This window comes from Schistocerca gregaria, chromosome 5 (assembly GCF_023897955.1).
Source record: "Schistocerca gregaria isolate iqSchGreg1 chromosome 5, iqSchGreg1.2, whole genome shotgun sequence".
NCBI classification, from domain to species: Eukaryota; Metazoa; Arthropoda; class Insecta; order Orthoptera; family Acrididae; genus Schistocerca; species Schistocerca gregaria.
The window spans coordinates 329,965,709-329,983,937 of record NC_064924.1 but is presented as its reverse complement, the minus strand read 5'-3'; positions in this window follow the sequence as shown (position 1 = coordinate 329,983,937).

Genomic DNA, 18,229 nt, shown 5'->3' with positions numbered 1-18,229 from the left:
TCAAAACATCAACTGTTATTGCTCCACATTGTTTTAATAACTTGTTAGAGATGTCATCTACTCCAACAGAACATAAATATAGCGTAAGATGTAATGTAGGCGAGATGAACTCCTGTGGGGCACCAGGGAATTTAGGGGGAGGAGAGAGTAGTGGATGTCCCTATCCTCAGGTCAGATACGTCAGGGGGCAAGATGGTGCAGACCATAACCATGCTACCGATCGCCAGCGGAGTAGTAACATTACAAAACCATTGCCTGGAAAGGGGAGTGCTGTTCGTGAAGCAAGATGATGAGTCGATCACCAGTCAGTGCTGGATAGTGTAGGTGGTATTTAACGCATAGGAAATGTGGAGACGACTAGAGGAAGTGTAAGACACTTTCTGGCTGGGTGCAGAGAAGCATGGAGTGCTTAAAGGAGTTAAGGGGTAGCATGAGGATACACAGGACTTATAAGAAGTTGAGGGACGAGATGACACAAGTTCTGGAGACTACAGCGCATAAAAGAAGGACGAGAGGTAGGATCAATGTGGGAGACAGACTTCTGAAAACTGTATTTGGGACAGCTGACGAGGAGGACATCAGGAGGATGAACACCACGGTGAAAGGAATAAAACAATAGATAAAGGGAAACAATGCAGCAAGTGAGTCACACACGACGCAGCTAGTAAATTTGTACAAAGATATTTTAAACAATACTCGGTTTAAATAATGCTCGGTTATTATGCCAGTTGACTGGGGAAGAAATGAACAACGCGAAAAATTGTGGAAGAATCAGTGAACCGGAACATTAAGAGTTTACAAGCTAAAAAAGGAGTATAGGATAGAGAATTCGTGGTAACTAAGTGGATGCCGTCCTTGGAGAATAGTGTGTAGGAAGCACGCAGAGAGGTGTTGGAACTGCGGGAAGGAATGCAGCAAGCTGTGCGAGAAAGCCTTGGAGTAAACTGTTGTCTCCAGAACAATACATGGTGGGGCTATGGAAAGCGCAGAAATAGCTACCACCAGAATTGAAGTCGATCTTGACACGTAGCCATAAAAACTTGCCCTTCTATTTTAAACTAGCCATAGTAGAAGAAAGACTGATGGAGCAAAAGTGCACATTTAAAGTGTCTTTTCCAGCAGCCGGGAAGCAGTCACAGTATCAATGTTGTGTAGACTACACATATCCTGTTGGAGGGGTTGCTAAAGAAGTTTGTAAGGGTGATAGTGCAGTGGTTGTTATCGACTGTAGAGGACAAGAGGAGGCATGCAGAAATGGAAGGAACGGAGTTGCAGAAGTGTTACAGATGTGATGGTACAGTTTGAGCGATCGTGGTAGTGAGAGAAGGTCAGAAATCCTATGCAGGCAAGTTACTGCTCGATCAGAAACCAGAGAAAGATTGCAAAAAAGAGGTCGCTGGCCTCAGTTGCACTTCCAGCACGTTGAGGCACATTGGTTACACTCTATCTTCGATAAAGTGATAGTAGTAGCTAGATGTTGCGAACAGGGGAAGCTCAAAATAGCGAAGAGGTTGGAGCTAGATGGAAGTGGATTATCATTGTGTGAAATCAAGGGGCCAACGTTCCGTCTACCTGCCAAATTTCGGAAATAGTCCATCTGAGCAGTTAGCAGCCTTTGACCATAATTATAGAAGGTACTGCAGCGACACTTACTGTGCTAAGCTTATACCTTATTTTCATGCACAAGAAGCGAAAGACAAGGCGAAGTTCGGACCAAGTGCTGTTCAAATCCCAGTGGACTAGATTCCTGGAGCCTTGGAGGCTATAGAGGGAACTATAAGTTCAGCTAAATGAAACTGACAGAGCTTAGGACAAGTAGTGCATAAGAGAATATAATGATAAAAGTTATCTTGGGAAAACGTGGACCATAGTCAAGTGGGCCAGCCACCAGACAATTTGGCACTTTAATTTTTTGCATAAGTATAATCTGGTTTAAGGCGATCCAAGGTCTTGTTAAAGGGGAGTGCTATGTAGCGCATTGGCCTTATTTGGTCAGAAACACGCAGAGCAGGAAGCAGATTGCAGCAGCACCAGTCACAGGCAAGTGCGGGTGTTACGCCTTACAAAATACAACACAGCGGTTGCAACACTACGAGGCCTGCTGATCTGGTCAAGTGTGGAAACCGTTGCCACAGCAGTGTCGAAGCAGAAAAGGGTGGAGGTCTTTCCACACCGGCAGTTGCGGAAGTATACAGCACATGTGCCGCAAGGCACAGCAAAGCCCAAGCAAGCGCAGCCCGAACACCTAGCCATTTTGTACTAAATTCACTTGTGTTAATACCGCAGCTCTACAACTGTGGGCCTGTGACGCCCAGGACGCCATCCAGAAACGGCGTTAGTGGATCATAGTTCGGCGCTGCAACAGGCAGCTCAACACTTTGAGACAATAGGAGTTAGAGCATCTGCCATATCGGGCCAGCTCTGGTCCTGAGCAGCAGTTCACCAGCCATCAACGTGGAGCAATGAATTACGGCCATTACGCCCCACTAGTTGCTGGGCAGTACTGGGGACGCAAGACACAACACACTCGTGGCCGTAACTGGCCGCCGCGACAGAGTCGTCGCTGACGGTGGCAGCTGCATCATCACACACATGTGTGTGTGTGACGCTGTGCTCTGTCAGCGTTGCTGGTTGACACACACACACACACACACACACACAGCCGCTAGGCGTATCAGCCACGCTGCTGTCGCCTTTATTGAACCACAGCAGGGAGCCATAATAAAGATATTTTGGAATTTCTGGCGATTTGACTGGCGAAGCACAGCGTCCTCGTGCACCCCTCTGGCTCCAGACCACTTCACGAAGATCGGATCAGTTGAAGTTGTTTCTTCTGTTTCTTATACCTATGTTTATCTGTTCTACTTGAGTGACTGCACTTTTTAGAGTTTTCCATTCCATTTTAACTAATCTGCCTACTGTGGTTTGCATTATCGCAATATCTACTGCCTTGGGAAAAGCATCTCACCATTGCTGCTCGGTACTTCAGTAGCGCATTTCTTCCCACATTGGTTCTTCCGGACGATTCTCTTGAATATCTGTCCACTCTTCATCATTACCAAATTGTGATCCGAATTGATATCTGTTCCTGGGTACACATTACAATGCAGTGTTTGATCTTGGTATCTCTGTCTGACAATGATGTATTCCAGCTGGATTCTTTTTGTGTCTCTGAGCCTTTCCCAAGTATACCCACTTCTCTTAAGATTTTTGAACAGTGTAGGCCTGTACGCTATCATTAGCAGAAATTTATTGTAGAACTCAATTCTAATCATTTCTACTACCAAAGCTCATAGCCTCCCTTAACTCCGTCTTCTGTCCTTTCCCCAGCTACCGCTTTCAGTCCTCTATGATTATTAGGTTATCACCTTCCTTTACATACTGCATTACTCGCTCAATATCCTTACTATTTTCTTTAGAGCTTCAGCCTCTGCTTATGAAGTCGGCATGTACACAGACCTATTACTATTTCTGTTGGTTACTGTCGATTCTGATAGGAATAGCTATAGCACTTTAATGTTCACAGTAACTCACTCCCTGATGTTCCTTCCTATTGCTCTTAAGACATTTGTGCTGCTGTTGATTCTGCCGGCCGCGGTGGTCTCGCGGTTCTAGGCACGCAGTCCGGGACCGCGCGACTGCTACGGTCGCAGGTTCGAATCCTGCCTCGGGCATGGGTGTGTGTGATGTCCTTAGGTTAGTTAGGTTTAAATAGTTCTAAGTTCTAGGGGACTGATGACCACAGTAGTTAAGTCCCATAGTGCTCAGAGCCATTTTTTTTTTTTTTTTGCTGTTGATTCTACCCTGTATTTGTCTGACTAGAGACCATTTTCTTTCCATTTCGATGCACTGACCCCCAATATATCTACTCAGAATCTTTGCCTTTCGCTTTTCAGATGCTCTGTCTTCCCTAACGCGTTCAATCATTTCGTACTCGAACTCGTAGAATGTGCCCCTTTCATTGGTTATTTAAGCTTTTTCTGTTGGGTACCTCCTCCTTGGCAGTCTCATCCCAGACATCTGATTTGAGGGACTAGTCTGGAATCTTTTGCCATTTCAGAGGTCATCATGACGCTCTCTCAGTTACACCCCACATGTCGTGTGGGTACACATTAAGTGTCTTTAGTGCCTACTAGGAACATTAATGTCTGAGCTCAGTTCCCAACTGTACCGATCATTTTTAATTGGCACGTAAACATCCTTCCCTGTAGTAATGTCATGTGAAGAACGCTAGGTTACACTCCACTCCATATCCCATGATAAAAATAAGGACCGCCGATTAAGAACTGGGGCACAGTCAGTTCAAAACAGGCCATAAAAAAGAGGGAAGTCATGACACTTAGATACTATGTATCCAGTAAGAGGCGCTTGCACAAAAAATATTATATATATATATATATATATATAAGACAACAGGGCAGTTATTTCTCATTGTATCTGTACTTGAGATATTGAAAGTTTTGGTGCTGGATTGGAATTCGAAATGGGCCTCTCTTTTGCGTGACTCTCCCTCCTGGGACGATTTAGGCACACCGTTTAATTGCTGTCCTCAAGATTCCGAACTCCTCTAGATATGCGAATGATGCATATATGTGTTCGTATCCTGGTTGGGAAAAAACGTTCGTCATGTCATTTCAACATGTGGAAACCTCGCTAATGAGCTACAGCAGATATTGGGAATGAACTAGGTAAAGAAATAAGAACTTTTCGGCAAATTATTTAAAATTCAAACATGTGCGCAACTACCTACTGATGAGTACATTAGGTATTTATAGAGCCAAAAAATGTGAAGCACCCAGAAGATAAGGAGGAGGAACCGAAATGAAATTTCACGGCTTCAGAGGGTTTGTGAAGTTATTTCAGTCATGTCAAACTTACAAAGAACTTACCAGTATGAGCCCACTTATCAGTATGACGTTGCACTCCTTCTGGCCTTGATGCACACGCACAGATTCAGTAGAAAAGGTGTCATAGAGCCGTTGAATCCTCTACTGGGGCAAACTGGGCCACAACTTTTGAAAATGGCGTTTGATATCCTAGAACAGAGATGGCGTTCGAGCTGATCCCCCCACATATTCCATAAGGGACAGATCTGGCAATCTTGCAGTTACTGTCCATGGAAGTACCTCAACATCACGTAGGTCATAAAGGAACTTGCCAAGTGTAGATGAGCATTCTCCTGCCGCAAAGTTGCACACTGATAACGTGCAATGAAACACACGAGGAGTCAAGATGTCCGTGACATACCTTTGAGCGGTCACACACGACGGCCACCCACACTCTGATACCAGGAGTAACACCACTGGGCCTCTCACAAACATTAGATGAAAGGGATCTTCCCTCAGGTCGTCGCTAAACTTGCAGATGACGGTCGTCTGGAATGCTGCTGAGCCACAATATATCGCTGGACACAATGCGACACAACCCACCAACAGTCCAGCTTCCCAGGCGCGGTACAACTCCAACTGCAGCAGTTTGTGTTGTGGTAACAGCAGGCTACGAACGTGACGTTAATTCCCTACTTAGGCTGCTGTTAGTCTCCAAGCAAATGCTGCGAAATGACAGAGAATGCAGGAGGGAGTCAATTACTTTTTCGCAGAGGCAGGTGCAGATGAGATAGGATTGTAATGTGCTAAGGTGCACAACGTGGCTATCCTCCCTTGTGGCGACCGAACCCTTGACGACTTGTTTGCCTGTCCTCACGTTCCCAAGCAGTCCAACATCAGGCCACTGTCACATCTAAACTCCCAACAGGTCTGAATATTGCGTGATTCGCCAGCTCCTACGAGTACTGATAACAACAGTAATGGGACAAGCTATGTTCTGGTGCATTTGATTAGTGCAGGTTGCCTACATCAGGGGCAGGTATGCACTCGGGGCCAAACCTGTTCTCCTTTCATTGACAGGTACTTAACCTATAGTTCTCCTTTGATTGCCAGGTCCTTAACATATTGTTCTGCTAAAACGACCCTTCCTTTTGATTGACAGGTCCTTAACCTATTGTTCCCCCGCCCCCCTCCCCCTACCCCTCAGGAAACCTCCCCTCTTGCTGCTACAGGTACACTTTCAGGTCTGAGTTATTGGAATAGCCCCTCTCACTCTTATCAATTTGATTGGCTACTTAATTAAATTGATCAGTTTGATTAATCTCTCCCCCTCTGATAAATACCCTCCACTCCCACCCTCCCTCTCGGAAACTGGCGGGAAAAGGACGCAGTTGATGGTCATTTGGAGGGAATTCGATTGTAGTGTATCGAATATTGATTAAACATTTTAGACAATGTATAGAATATTGTTTAGTTATTTATGGTAGTGTATGGAATATAGTTTATTTAGTTAAACGATTGCTGTGTATGGAATATTGTTTAAACAATTTAGACAATGTGTGGAATATTGTTTATTTAAACAATTTTGGGGTTTCAGGGCAAAGTATGGAATATAGTTTTTTACTTATTTAAAGAATTTTTCAGGAAATTGATCACCACCCCTGCCACCTCATCCTCACCCCCTTGGCCCCTCCCCTCTCCCCCTCCCCTCCTCTACCTGGAAATGCACAGGAAGCATCTCACGAAGGAAAATTTAAGGGTACATTTTTTTTATAAAAAAATCAGATTGCGGGGGCTTTGATTTCACTTGCTCATAATTCTCTGCTATTTGGAAAGATGCAGGTCTTGTGAGAAGTAATTACATCGATCGAATTTCTTTTTTTATTCCGAAAGCACAAGGAATACCGTCATGAAACACACATCACGCGGAATTACACACAGTTGAAATAGGTTAGGTTAGGTTAGACCTTTCGATCGTAAATGACTCACTTCCCGCCGTTCCCTGTCCACTGGACCGCACAAGACGCTACTGCACACGCTCTCAGGATGCATCGGCGGCTCCCATAACTGACGAGGCGGCCGTCAGCTGCCGAACCATTTGCAGGTGTCAGTTCGAGTCCCGCAACGATGAGGCGGCCGCATCCCTTTGATACATGACACAAGAGAAATACCTGTCGAAATACGTGTTCACCTAGGCACCGCTGCTGGCATGATGACACAGAGCTACGGGTCCAGCACTGAGAGACGTAATGGGACAGCCCGTCCATTACTTAAGTCTTTTCCCTGAAATCGTAAAGTGCTGCAGAAATAGTTAACTGTCACTTTTGTAGGAGCTTTTGTAATGTCTCAGCTTGCCTGCAAGGAAATTCTTGTCCTAACAGGACCAGTTTACGAAAATAGCTCAGAATAGCACCGAATGCATTCTTCCTGATGGTCCTAACGAGACACCACGTGTTACCTTCCTGCTTTCATCATACGTATAAGAAATGGTAAGTGTTCTCACCACTAAAGTTCTCATCATGTCTGTGCACAATCGTGAAAACATTGTTAATCACAAAAGCATTGTTTGGAAAGAGAGCACTGTCTAAGCTCAGGCAGGAAAATCTGAACAACTCTTAAATTAGATTAGATTAGATTAATTATTCATACCATAGACCGATAAAAGAGGGAATCCTCCCAGGTGTGGAACATGTCAGATAAACACATTACAAAAATGTAATTAGAAAAACTTTAGTTTCATTAATTTTAATGATTCTCAGTTAATATGCAGTAAAATTATGTACATGAATTAAATTTAAACTTCTAATATTTACAGGTTTAATACTTACATCTGCTATCATTTAATCCATCACTCAGACATTTGCTAGTTTCTTGGTTATTACAACCAAATATTGTCAAAAATTAAAGTAAATTATTCATTTCAGTGATCCTCACATAAGAATAGTCAGATTATGTACAAGATTTTAAATTAAACTTTCACTATTTACAGATATAAGTCTTACATCTGCTTTCCATACATCCATCATTCACACAGTAGGTAGTTATTAGGCTGTTACAACCAAGTATTTTCAAAAATTAAAGTATAATAAATTTTCATTAAAACGGCCTATTGCAATTGTTGGGAAACTCATGGATGGAATAGAAGGAGTTGGCCACCAAAAATTCTTTTGAATTATGTTTAAATTGTGTCTTGTCTGAAATTAAAATATGTGTTGCTGAATACTGGACTCCTTTTTGGGCAAGAGTAAGTTATTTTAAATCTTTATGTATATTGTTCTTATTCCTGGTATTGATACTGTGTACTAAGCAGTTAGATGGAGAAAGAGATGTATTGTTTACAACAAACTTCATTAAGAAACAAATATACTGAGAAGCTGTGTTTAATATGCCCAATTCTTTGAATAGGTTTCGACATGATGTTCTTGGATTTACACTACTCTTGTACACTTTTGTACTCTAAAATTTTTTTCTCTGTTTGTGAAGTTACCACAAAATATGATACCATATGACATAATGGAGTGAAAATAAACAATATATGCCAGTTTTTTAAATTTATATCTCCTATGTCTGACATCATTCGCATTGCAAGAACAGACTTGTTTAGGCACTTTAGCAGTTCGTTAGCTTGTTGCTCCCAACTGAATTTATTATCAAGATGCAATCCGAAGAATTTTACACTCTCAACTTCTCCTATTTCCATGTCATCATATTTTATACACATGCAAGAAGGAAATCTCTTGGAATTTCTGAACTGCATATGGTGGGTCTTTTCAAAGTTTCATGACAGTGAATTGGCTATGAATCACTTATTAATGTCAGTAAAAATTTGATTAGCTGCCCTTTCTAAATTTATATTTGATTTACTATTTATTGTAATGTTTGTATCATCTGCAAATAAGACAAACTTGGCATCTGGTAATGTAACAGATGACAGGTCATTAATATACACAAGAAACAGTAGTGGACCTAGTATGGAACCTTGGGGAACAAAACATGTAATTTCTTCCCAGTCAGATGATGTCTGATTGCCTACTTCTGAAGTGTTATGTAATGACACCCTTTGTATTTTATTAGTAAGATATGACTGAAATCACCTTGCAGCACTAACAGTGACACCATAGTATTTTAATTTACTTAAAAGAATGTGAGATCAGTCGGTAATTTTATGGCATTTCTTTGTCCCCTTTCTTGTGGAGAGGTGTAACTTCAGCATATTGAAGCCAATCCAGGAATGTTCCTGTGACAAGTGATTGATTACACAAATAACTTAAGATATGACGAATCTCACATGAACACTCTTTTATTAATTTTGTTGATATGTTATCATAACCACTAGAATGCATTGATTTCAAGGACTTTATGATCGATTCTTTTTCTTTGGATGAAGTAAGTGTAAATTCCATTTTACTGATATTGCTCGTGTTCACTGGTCTCAGATATTCCATTGCATTATTTACTGAACCTGACAACCCCATGCTATCAGTAACAGAGACAAAATACTTGTTGAAATGGTTTACAACACAACAAGCATTTGTTACCAGGGTTTCATTTATTTTTAGAGCTTTTGTTCCTCCTCATTTTTGGTCTTACCTGTCTCTGACTTAACTATATCCCGTATTGTTTTTCTTTTATTGCTGGATGTATTTATCTTTTTCTCATAATGCAGGTGTTTAGATTTCTGGATTACCTTCTTCAATATTTTGCCGTAATTTTTGTAATGAGCTATAATGCTAGTATCAAAGATGTCCCTACATATCATATAGCGTTTCCTTTTTGTCTCAAATGATATCTTTATCCCATGTGTGATCCATGGTTTCTTATTAGACTTCTGCTTAATTTGAGTTACCTTCAGGGGAAAACAATTTTCAAATAAGGTACTAACTTTATTAATGAATGTTTTGTATTTTCCATTTGCATCCTGGATGCTGTTAACATCCATCTAATTAATTTATTTGAGCAGTCTCCTAAATTTCTCAGTTTTGACTGTTTTATTGGTCTTCTGTACTCAGTTCTGATGGATGTTTTACCCTGACAGTTTTCAAAATTTAATATTAGGTGCTGCATGTCATGGTCAGATAGCCCATTTACTGCTGGTTTTGTAATGTGTCTTAGTTGCCTAGAATTGTCTATAAAATTATTATCAATGGCAGTCTTAGAACATTTGTATACCCTAGCTGGGAAATTCACATTAGAAATTAAATTGAATGACAATGTAACTGATTTCAGTAACTGTTCACTGACAGTGTTTTTCAGGACATCTATATTACCAGCAACCACTAGTTCTTTGTTTTTTAATTTTAGATGAGATAATAAATCTTCAAGACCGTTTATAAAACGGTGAAATTTCCTGAAGGTGCTCTGTATATGGCTACTATTATAAAGAACCTATTACGAAATTCTATCTCTGTTGCACATGCTCCTAAGTGCTGCTCTAAGCAAAATTTATTAATGTCAATATTCTTAAATTTAAAACTGTTTTTAACAAATGTGGCAACTCCTCCTTTCTACACCTTTTGTCTACAGAAGTAGGAGGCTAACTTAAATTCTGTAAGGTGTAACATATCTACACCAGTGGTTACATGATGTTCATAGAGGCAGATTATATCAACTGGGTTCCATGACTCTATTTCATCAATGCACATAAGTAGCTCATTAATTTTACTTCTAAGCCCTCGAATATTTTGATGCACTAAAGATAGTTGGCATTTCAGATTTACTGAGATGAAATCGGGTGGAAATAAAATTTCTGCTGATTGCTGTAAATTTTTAACCAACAGCTGTGTTCGCTGATCCAATGTGCCAGGAGTATGCCGTTTGATTTCTTTATCAAACTGAAGGTTTGTTTCAATCTTTACTTCTCTCAGAACTATACTTCGTTCTGTTCTACCTATTCTAAAAAAAGGTGCTGCTCTGACACCTACAACCACTGGTATATTACCACTCATGGCAGTGCCTCCCCCCTTACATTTTCTGCTATTAGCCCAGACAGCCTTTCCTGTTTAGGTATAGGCCATGTCTAGTATAATCCCTCCTACTGAGAGAATCAACAGGAATCAAACCAATATGTGACCCAGCACCCGACTCAAGCAGCCGTTCCAACTCCAAATTAACTCTCCCAACAGAAGAGTTTAAATGAGGTTGGTCAGGCGTCTCAGAACAGACACAAACTCAACACTGGTATGTCTCGTTACTGTTGCAATTTTTGCCAGGCCACACTCTATATTGTACCCAGGATCTCTGTCAATACTATATCCCAGCCAACCCAGAATAACCACAGTGTCTTCCTTGGTAAAATCTTTACAGGGTGAACCTAAATCCTCGGTCACCCGACCCAGAGCAGCACTTCGTTTAAAAAAATTGTGACCTGGTATTATGATCATAACTAGTCCTGCAAAAGTTGGCCTACACCTCTGGCATGTGAACTACCTAACAACAAAACTTTCTTTCTCTTTGATGACTTCCCTACATTCTTATTCAATTTTATACTGAAAGTTTGTTGTACCCTCTCTACACCTACCTCTGTCTGAGGCTCATCAGAAGCTGTCTGACAAAGTTCTAGGTCTGTTACTCCTGTTACCTGTTGCCACTTACCACCTCTCTTTACCCTTCTCCCTCCTTAACCTGTTCAGATCTCTCCTAGCCTGCTCTAACTGTGCCTGAAGGGTAGCAATTTTCCCCTCCTGTTCCACTATTTTCCTATCTCTATTGCATATCCTACAGAATCACTGATGAGTTTGATCCACTTCCCCATTTCCTACGTCGCTACAGTTACTCCAATGGAAAAAAAACTACTGCACCCATCACACCAAACCCCGGAGCTAACAATTCTACGGCACGTCAGGCACTACTCATGGTAAAAATCTTACTTTAACGAGAATAAGTCAAATTAAATTACAGAAAAACAAGAAAACACGTTTACGAAAGATTAGGTCTAGTCTCAATCGTATGTAAACAAACTTACTTTAGTGACAATAAGTTAGATTACCGAAAAGAAGAAGAAAAACACATTTACAAAAATTAGGCCTAGTCACAACTGTATGTAAACAAAGCTACTACCGTATGTACAAAGTTTCCTGATACCGGAATTTAAAATTTACGCTGTGTATCGCAAAATAAGAGTTAAACAACAAAGGGATACGTTTTTCTGAACTTGCTGGGACGGAACAGAACAATTAAATAAGAATCTATAAGTTTCACTGCGCTAAAATGTATACAAGAATACGATCGTAACCCTACTTTATATTCCTTTCGCGTTTTCTAGAATAATACGCAAAGAGAAGTGAAACATTAAATAGTAAGCTTGCAAAACACACCAATATATGTATTAAACTAGTTTCCTGAACTAAACAGAGTTTTATTACACTCTAAATCACTTATCTGTACGGCAGCACAAAACTCACGCGTCTCGCCTGGTGCAGGGCTACGTACTCATCATGCAAACAGAATTCGAAGCACTGTCCTACAGAAGAGAAAAATGGCTGGAATTTTCGATGTCCTACAGCTACTGGTCTGGGGATGTCCTAATGCCACAGTGGCGGATGAGCGACGGTATCCCTGTCAGATATGGATGGTCTGCTTCAACTTGTCGTGGTATCGGAATACACCCTGCTGACGGCTGTGGCTCTGGAAATAGAAATATATGTACCATTTTTATTCTTGACATACTCTTCCCTTCGATATCATAGTATTCCACGTCAAATCCATACCTTCCTTATGACTGGACATAGTCATTTCCTTTGTACATATCGGAACACACACACACACACACACACACACACACACACACTTTCTAAGCCTGATGCTCAAGGCGAACCTATCACATATCCCCTACCACTAAGTACAATACTTGGCCAATAACTGATTGCTGGCGATACGAAAAAATAATGACCGAAAATCAGCGATGGGTGGACATGTCTCATAAGTTTTTCTTGCGAGCGATACCAATGTGACTTAGAAAGAAAGACGTAATCGTCTTACAAACCGCCAGATGTTAAAAAAAACACGACCATATTACGATCACAACGGTTCTGGGTTCTATAGATGCACATAAGTATCCACGCTAAAAGCTATACCGGCTTTATAAAACTCGAGGTATGATATTATCTCCGAATGAAGTGGTTTTTCCAGACAAATATCGTGACACTAATTACAGACGGTGATCGCCGGAGTGCATATTATCAGACCAATAGTAGAGTTAAATGCAGCCGACGGTGCAACCTCTTAAAAAAATTACAGAATTTAGAAAGTGATTCGGCTAAGGAACGTGGTATGGAACCGGTATTTGCAACTCCCTCATGCCACTGCTAGATATTTCTCCATTATTTGTAATGCATTCTGTCTTGGTGCCGTGTCAGTGATTCTGCGATATATCCACTGGATTAAAGACAAAGGTTGATTGAGAAGGATCACAAACAGTAGTTGGTGTACTACGATAAGCTACAGTAACAAACCATAAAATGAAAAAACTACATCCTTAAAATATCGGTTCTGTGTGATACGTGCACGGTATAGCTTTCCAGAGATGTATAGCGTCCACTGTTCACATCCGATCACGGTTCAGAAATTATACTATGCCCTCAACAGTCCTATATAAAATGATCGTTAGTAACGGAGAATACCTCTCACAAGGTAACAGATAAACGCATAGCAGCAGTGTCCGACATGTGAAATTACAAGTCTGTAAAAACGACATTTGTCAAGCAGATGTATACAACTGGATGACAGTGTTTCACAAACACTTATCGCTAACTTATAATCATCTTAGTTATGATATTGAAGTCTCGATTTTACACCCAAGATGCGACAGGGGAATTGAGTACATCGCATAAATCTTCGTTTAGAGGAATGTGTCGAAACAGAATGGCCAAGTTTCATCACGCATGAGATGGAAGTCCTCTGATGACTGAGAGGTTTGCTGTTAACGATCGCAAGTAGACAGTGCTTTAAATCACATATATTAACACGTGGTTGTACACAAGTTGAACACACGCTGTGGCACGCGGCTGATGCATCCTGAAAGAACAGCGGAAAAAATGATCAAATGACCTGCACCAACATTGCCCCCTCTAGAATGCGTCATCAGTCTGCTATTAAATCATATTTCATTACAGCTCCATCTCAGTCGATCATCCTTTCCACACTTCGTTATCCTTTAACGCAGATGCATGTAAGTTTAGAGGCTGATGGTTCCGTCTTCCTGAAAATCGTCAAATACAGTAGTTAACGCGCATGTATTACTGTTACCTCAATAGACATACAGTAGAATGATACCTCGACAGAAAAAAAAGTGACTGTTTCCCTGGTTCTCTTCGCTTCCATGTCGTCGTTTTCTCGGATTCCTCTTCCTGTCGCTTACTTGTTCCCATGTACAAATTGTTCCGTGCCAACCAGAAGACAAGCAAGTACTTCCTCAATTTCCCCGCATTTCGATGTATATTCCGTCAATTCAACGTATTGTCCCGTCATTTTTTCGCAATTATATCGATTTTATGTAGGTTCTACCCATGCGATCATGACATAACCTCTCGTTCCGTGTTCTAAAATTACTTGTAAATGTAGTACAGCTGCCAACACCTAGCGTAAATGCGCTATTTTTCTGATCGGGAAGTGTAGTATAGCACTGTACTCGAATACATCCAGACGCCTCCACCTTACATATTCCACATTTGAAGAGCGTGTTTTCTGTTTTATGTATGAGACATGTCCACCCATCGCTGATTTTAGGTCAGTTTTGGCCAAATATTATACTTAGTAGTAGAGGATGTGTGATAGGTTCGCCTTGAGCATCAGGCTTATAAAGTATGTGTGTGTGTGTGTGTGTGTGTTCCGACATGTGCAAGGGAAATGGCTATGTCGAGTCGTAAGTAAGGTATGGATTTGACTTGGAGTACTGTGATAGCAAAGGGAAGAGTATGTCAAGTCATAAGAATGGTATAGATATTCCTATTTCCAGAGCCACAGCTGTCAACTGGGTGTATTTCCGATACTTCGTTCATTGTCGAATGTCGTCCAATTGAGACCGCGATCGTAACGTTTAATTGTAAGCACACTGATAAAATATATATGTGACTGGTTTCCTACGATGATCCTGTCTGTGCCGGTGACCTGTGGCGGGAATGATTCACTTGTCCAGCTAATAGTAGGAGATGCTTGTTGGAGTGCAGGAATGTAATTGACTTAACCGTGTCGTCTTGTAGACTGCCGAATAGCGAACTAATACTTGGTATTTGTTGGACAGCCATCGTGATCGCGTGGAAATTTGAGAAGATTCAATATGGACGTGTGCTTGCACCGGACCATTATTCCCTGTCATCTAAATTGTCCGGTTGACTGCTTCAGCTCATTTCGCGTCTTTATTTAGTTGAGAGAACATCGATTGTGGTGTGTACATCTAGCAGGTCAAAAACAGGCGGAAGACATGTTTGCGGCTTCTGTAGACATGAGAAACACCTTAGTTGACTTTGTAAATTATAGGGATGATTTAGAATCTGTTACTTCACCGACATCGGTATTTGCGAGTGAAAATATGTTTCCTCTATTTTTTCGTGTTTTCACGTAAAGGTCTTCGAGGGCGGAATAAGTTTCTAGCTACTCAGTCGTTTACAGCACGCTCACCTCGCTAAAGTTTCGTGTTTCTAGAGAAATAATTTCCAGTCTCTGTCTTCCGAATTATACTGTGCAAGCGATCGATAGCATACTGTTATGTGCTTGATATCGAAAAGTATCTCGAAAATTATATCATATTTTGACAAATCAGTGAAATTAGATGTGTTCTTGTAATCCCAGTGTCTGAAGATCAGTGTAGAGAGCAAGCAAGCTTGCAGGTCGGGGCCAGAAACAGTAAAGCCTTTGTACCGAGGGAAAACGAGTCCGTCTTTGTACAACAGTCTACGTGGTATATGTATGATTGTCTGGCGCTCGCTATTGAGTGTCCTAATGTGAGGGAGGTATAGATTCAGCACGTTGATAGTCGTAAGGGGAACGAAAGTTTTTTTTTTTTACTTGGAAAATTATGTACGCTATAGATACTGAGATTCGTTCCAGCCGGCCGGGGTGGCCGAGCGGTTCTAGGCGCTACAGTCTCGAACCGCGCGACCGCTACAGTCGCAGGTTCGAATCCTGCCTCGGGCTTGGATGCGTGTGATGTCCTTCGGATAGTTAGGTTTAAGTGGCTCTAACTTCTAGGGGACTGATGACTCTTCTCAGCGGACGCCTATGTTCCGAGATGGAGCTTACCCATCCTTTGTACACAAGTTCAGAGAGTCCTAGAAAGCTTCTGACTTATGACGGTTTGGCTCGCGGCTTGCCCTGGGTGGGCGAATAGTGAACTAATACCCAGTTGCCTTCGGGGCCGCGTGTGTCACATGTATACTCTGCGGAAATTTGAGAAGATTCAATACGACGAGTGTTTGCGCTGGGAGTATTGATAGCGGTCGAACTGCTACCACTCAAGTCTTCCTGGGGTGTGGGGGTCGCCCACTGCCGGCTGGTCTCTCTCTCTGGCTGATATGCATTTCCGCAGCTGCGGTTACGGCGACAGTTTCCTCCGTAGGCGCTACACAGTACGTAGGATGTATTTGACCATCTGTAGACCACTTTGCGGGCTTTAACTGTAAGTGCAATATGGCGAACTGTAAAAAAATAGTTTTTTCCCGCTGAAAGTCGCGTCTGGAGAAAAAAACGCGGACAGTGCTTCCACACCGACAGCATCAGTAATTTTGAGGGTAAATTCAGTGAGATCCAATCAGAATGGTGCATTCATTCACAAGACGTCCTTCGTGATAGGGCAAAGGAGCTTCTACAAACCGATTCGAACAAGATAGAGGCAAGGTATCTACGGAAAGTTCTGAGTAAGCAAGCGTTCAAAGACAAGTTGAAGCAGACCATCCGTCTCTGGCAGGGATGCCGTCACTCTTCTGCCACTGTGGCAATAGGACATCTCCAGACCAGTAGCTGTAGGACACCGAAAATTCCAGCAATTTTTCTCTTCTGTAGGACAGTGCTTCGATTTCTGTTTGCGGAATTGTTCCGATTTTCCCGTCGGTGCTTAGACAGTGCTCTCTTTCCAAACAAAAGAATGCTTTTACGATTAACTATGTTTCCGCGAGTGTGCACAGACATGATGAGGGCTTTTAGCAGTGAGAACGTTTACCATTTCTGAGACATATGTTGAAAGTAGGACGTCACGATTTCCAGGAAGGGAACACGTGGTGTCTCCTTAGCACCATCAGGAAGAATGCATTCGGTGTTCTTCTGAGCTATTTTCGTAAACTGGTCCTGTTAGGCATGCAGGCATGCTGAGACATCCGGAAGCTCCTACAAAAGTGACAGTTAGCTATTTCTGCAGCACTTTACGAATTCCAGCAAGGGACGGATAAGTAATGGACGGGCTGCCTGTTACATCTCCCTCAGCGCTGCACCCAAGGCTCTGCGTCATCACGCCAACAACCGTGCCTGGATTAACACGTATTTCGACAGGTATTATTCAGGTGTCACGTATCAAAGGGATGCCACCGCCTCATCCTTGCGGGACCTGAACTGATACCTGCGCGTGGTTCGGCAGCTGACGGCCGCCTCGTCAGTTATGGGAGCCGCCGATGCATCCTGAGAGCGTGTGCAGTAGCGTCTTGTGCGGTCCAGTGGACAGGGATCGGCGGGAGGTGAGTCATTTACGATCGAAAGGTCTAACCTAACCTAACCTATTTCAACTGTGTGTAATTCCGTGTGATGTGTGTTTCATGACGGTATTCCTTGTGCTATTGGAATAAAAAAAGAAATTCGATCGATGTCATTACTTCTCACAAGACCTGCATCTTTCCAAATAGCAGAGAATTATGAGCAAGTGAAATCAAAGCCCCCGCAATCTGATTTTTTATAAAAAAACAATGTACCCTTAAATTTTCCTTCGTGAGATGCTTCCTGTGCATTTCCAGGTTGAGGAGGGGAGGGGGAGAGGGGAGGGGCCAAGGGGGTGAGGATGGGGTGGCAGGGGTGGTGATCGATTTCCTGAAAAATTCTTTAAATAAGTAAAAAACTATATTCCATACTTTGCCCTGAAACCCCAAAATTGTTTAAATAAACAATATTCCACACATTGTCTAAATTGTTTAAACAATATTCCATACACAGCAATCGTTTCACTAAATAAGCTATATTCCATATACTACCATAAATAACTAAACAATATTCTATACATTGTCTAAAATGTTTAAACAGTATTACATACGCTACAATCGAATTCCCTCCAAATGACTGATCAACTGCGTCCTTTTCCCGCCAATTTCCGAGAGGGAGGGTGGTAGGGGAGAGGATTTATCAGAGGGGGGAGATTAATTGACAGATAAATTTAATTAAGTAGTCAATCAAATTGATAAGAGTGGGAGGGGCTATTCCAGTAACTCAGA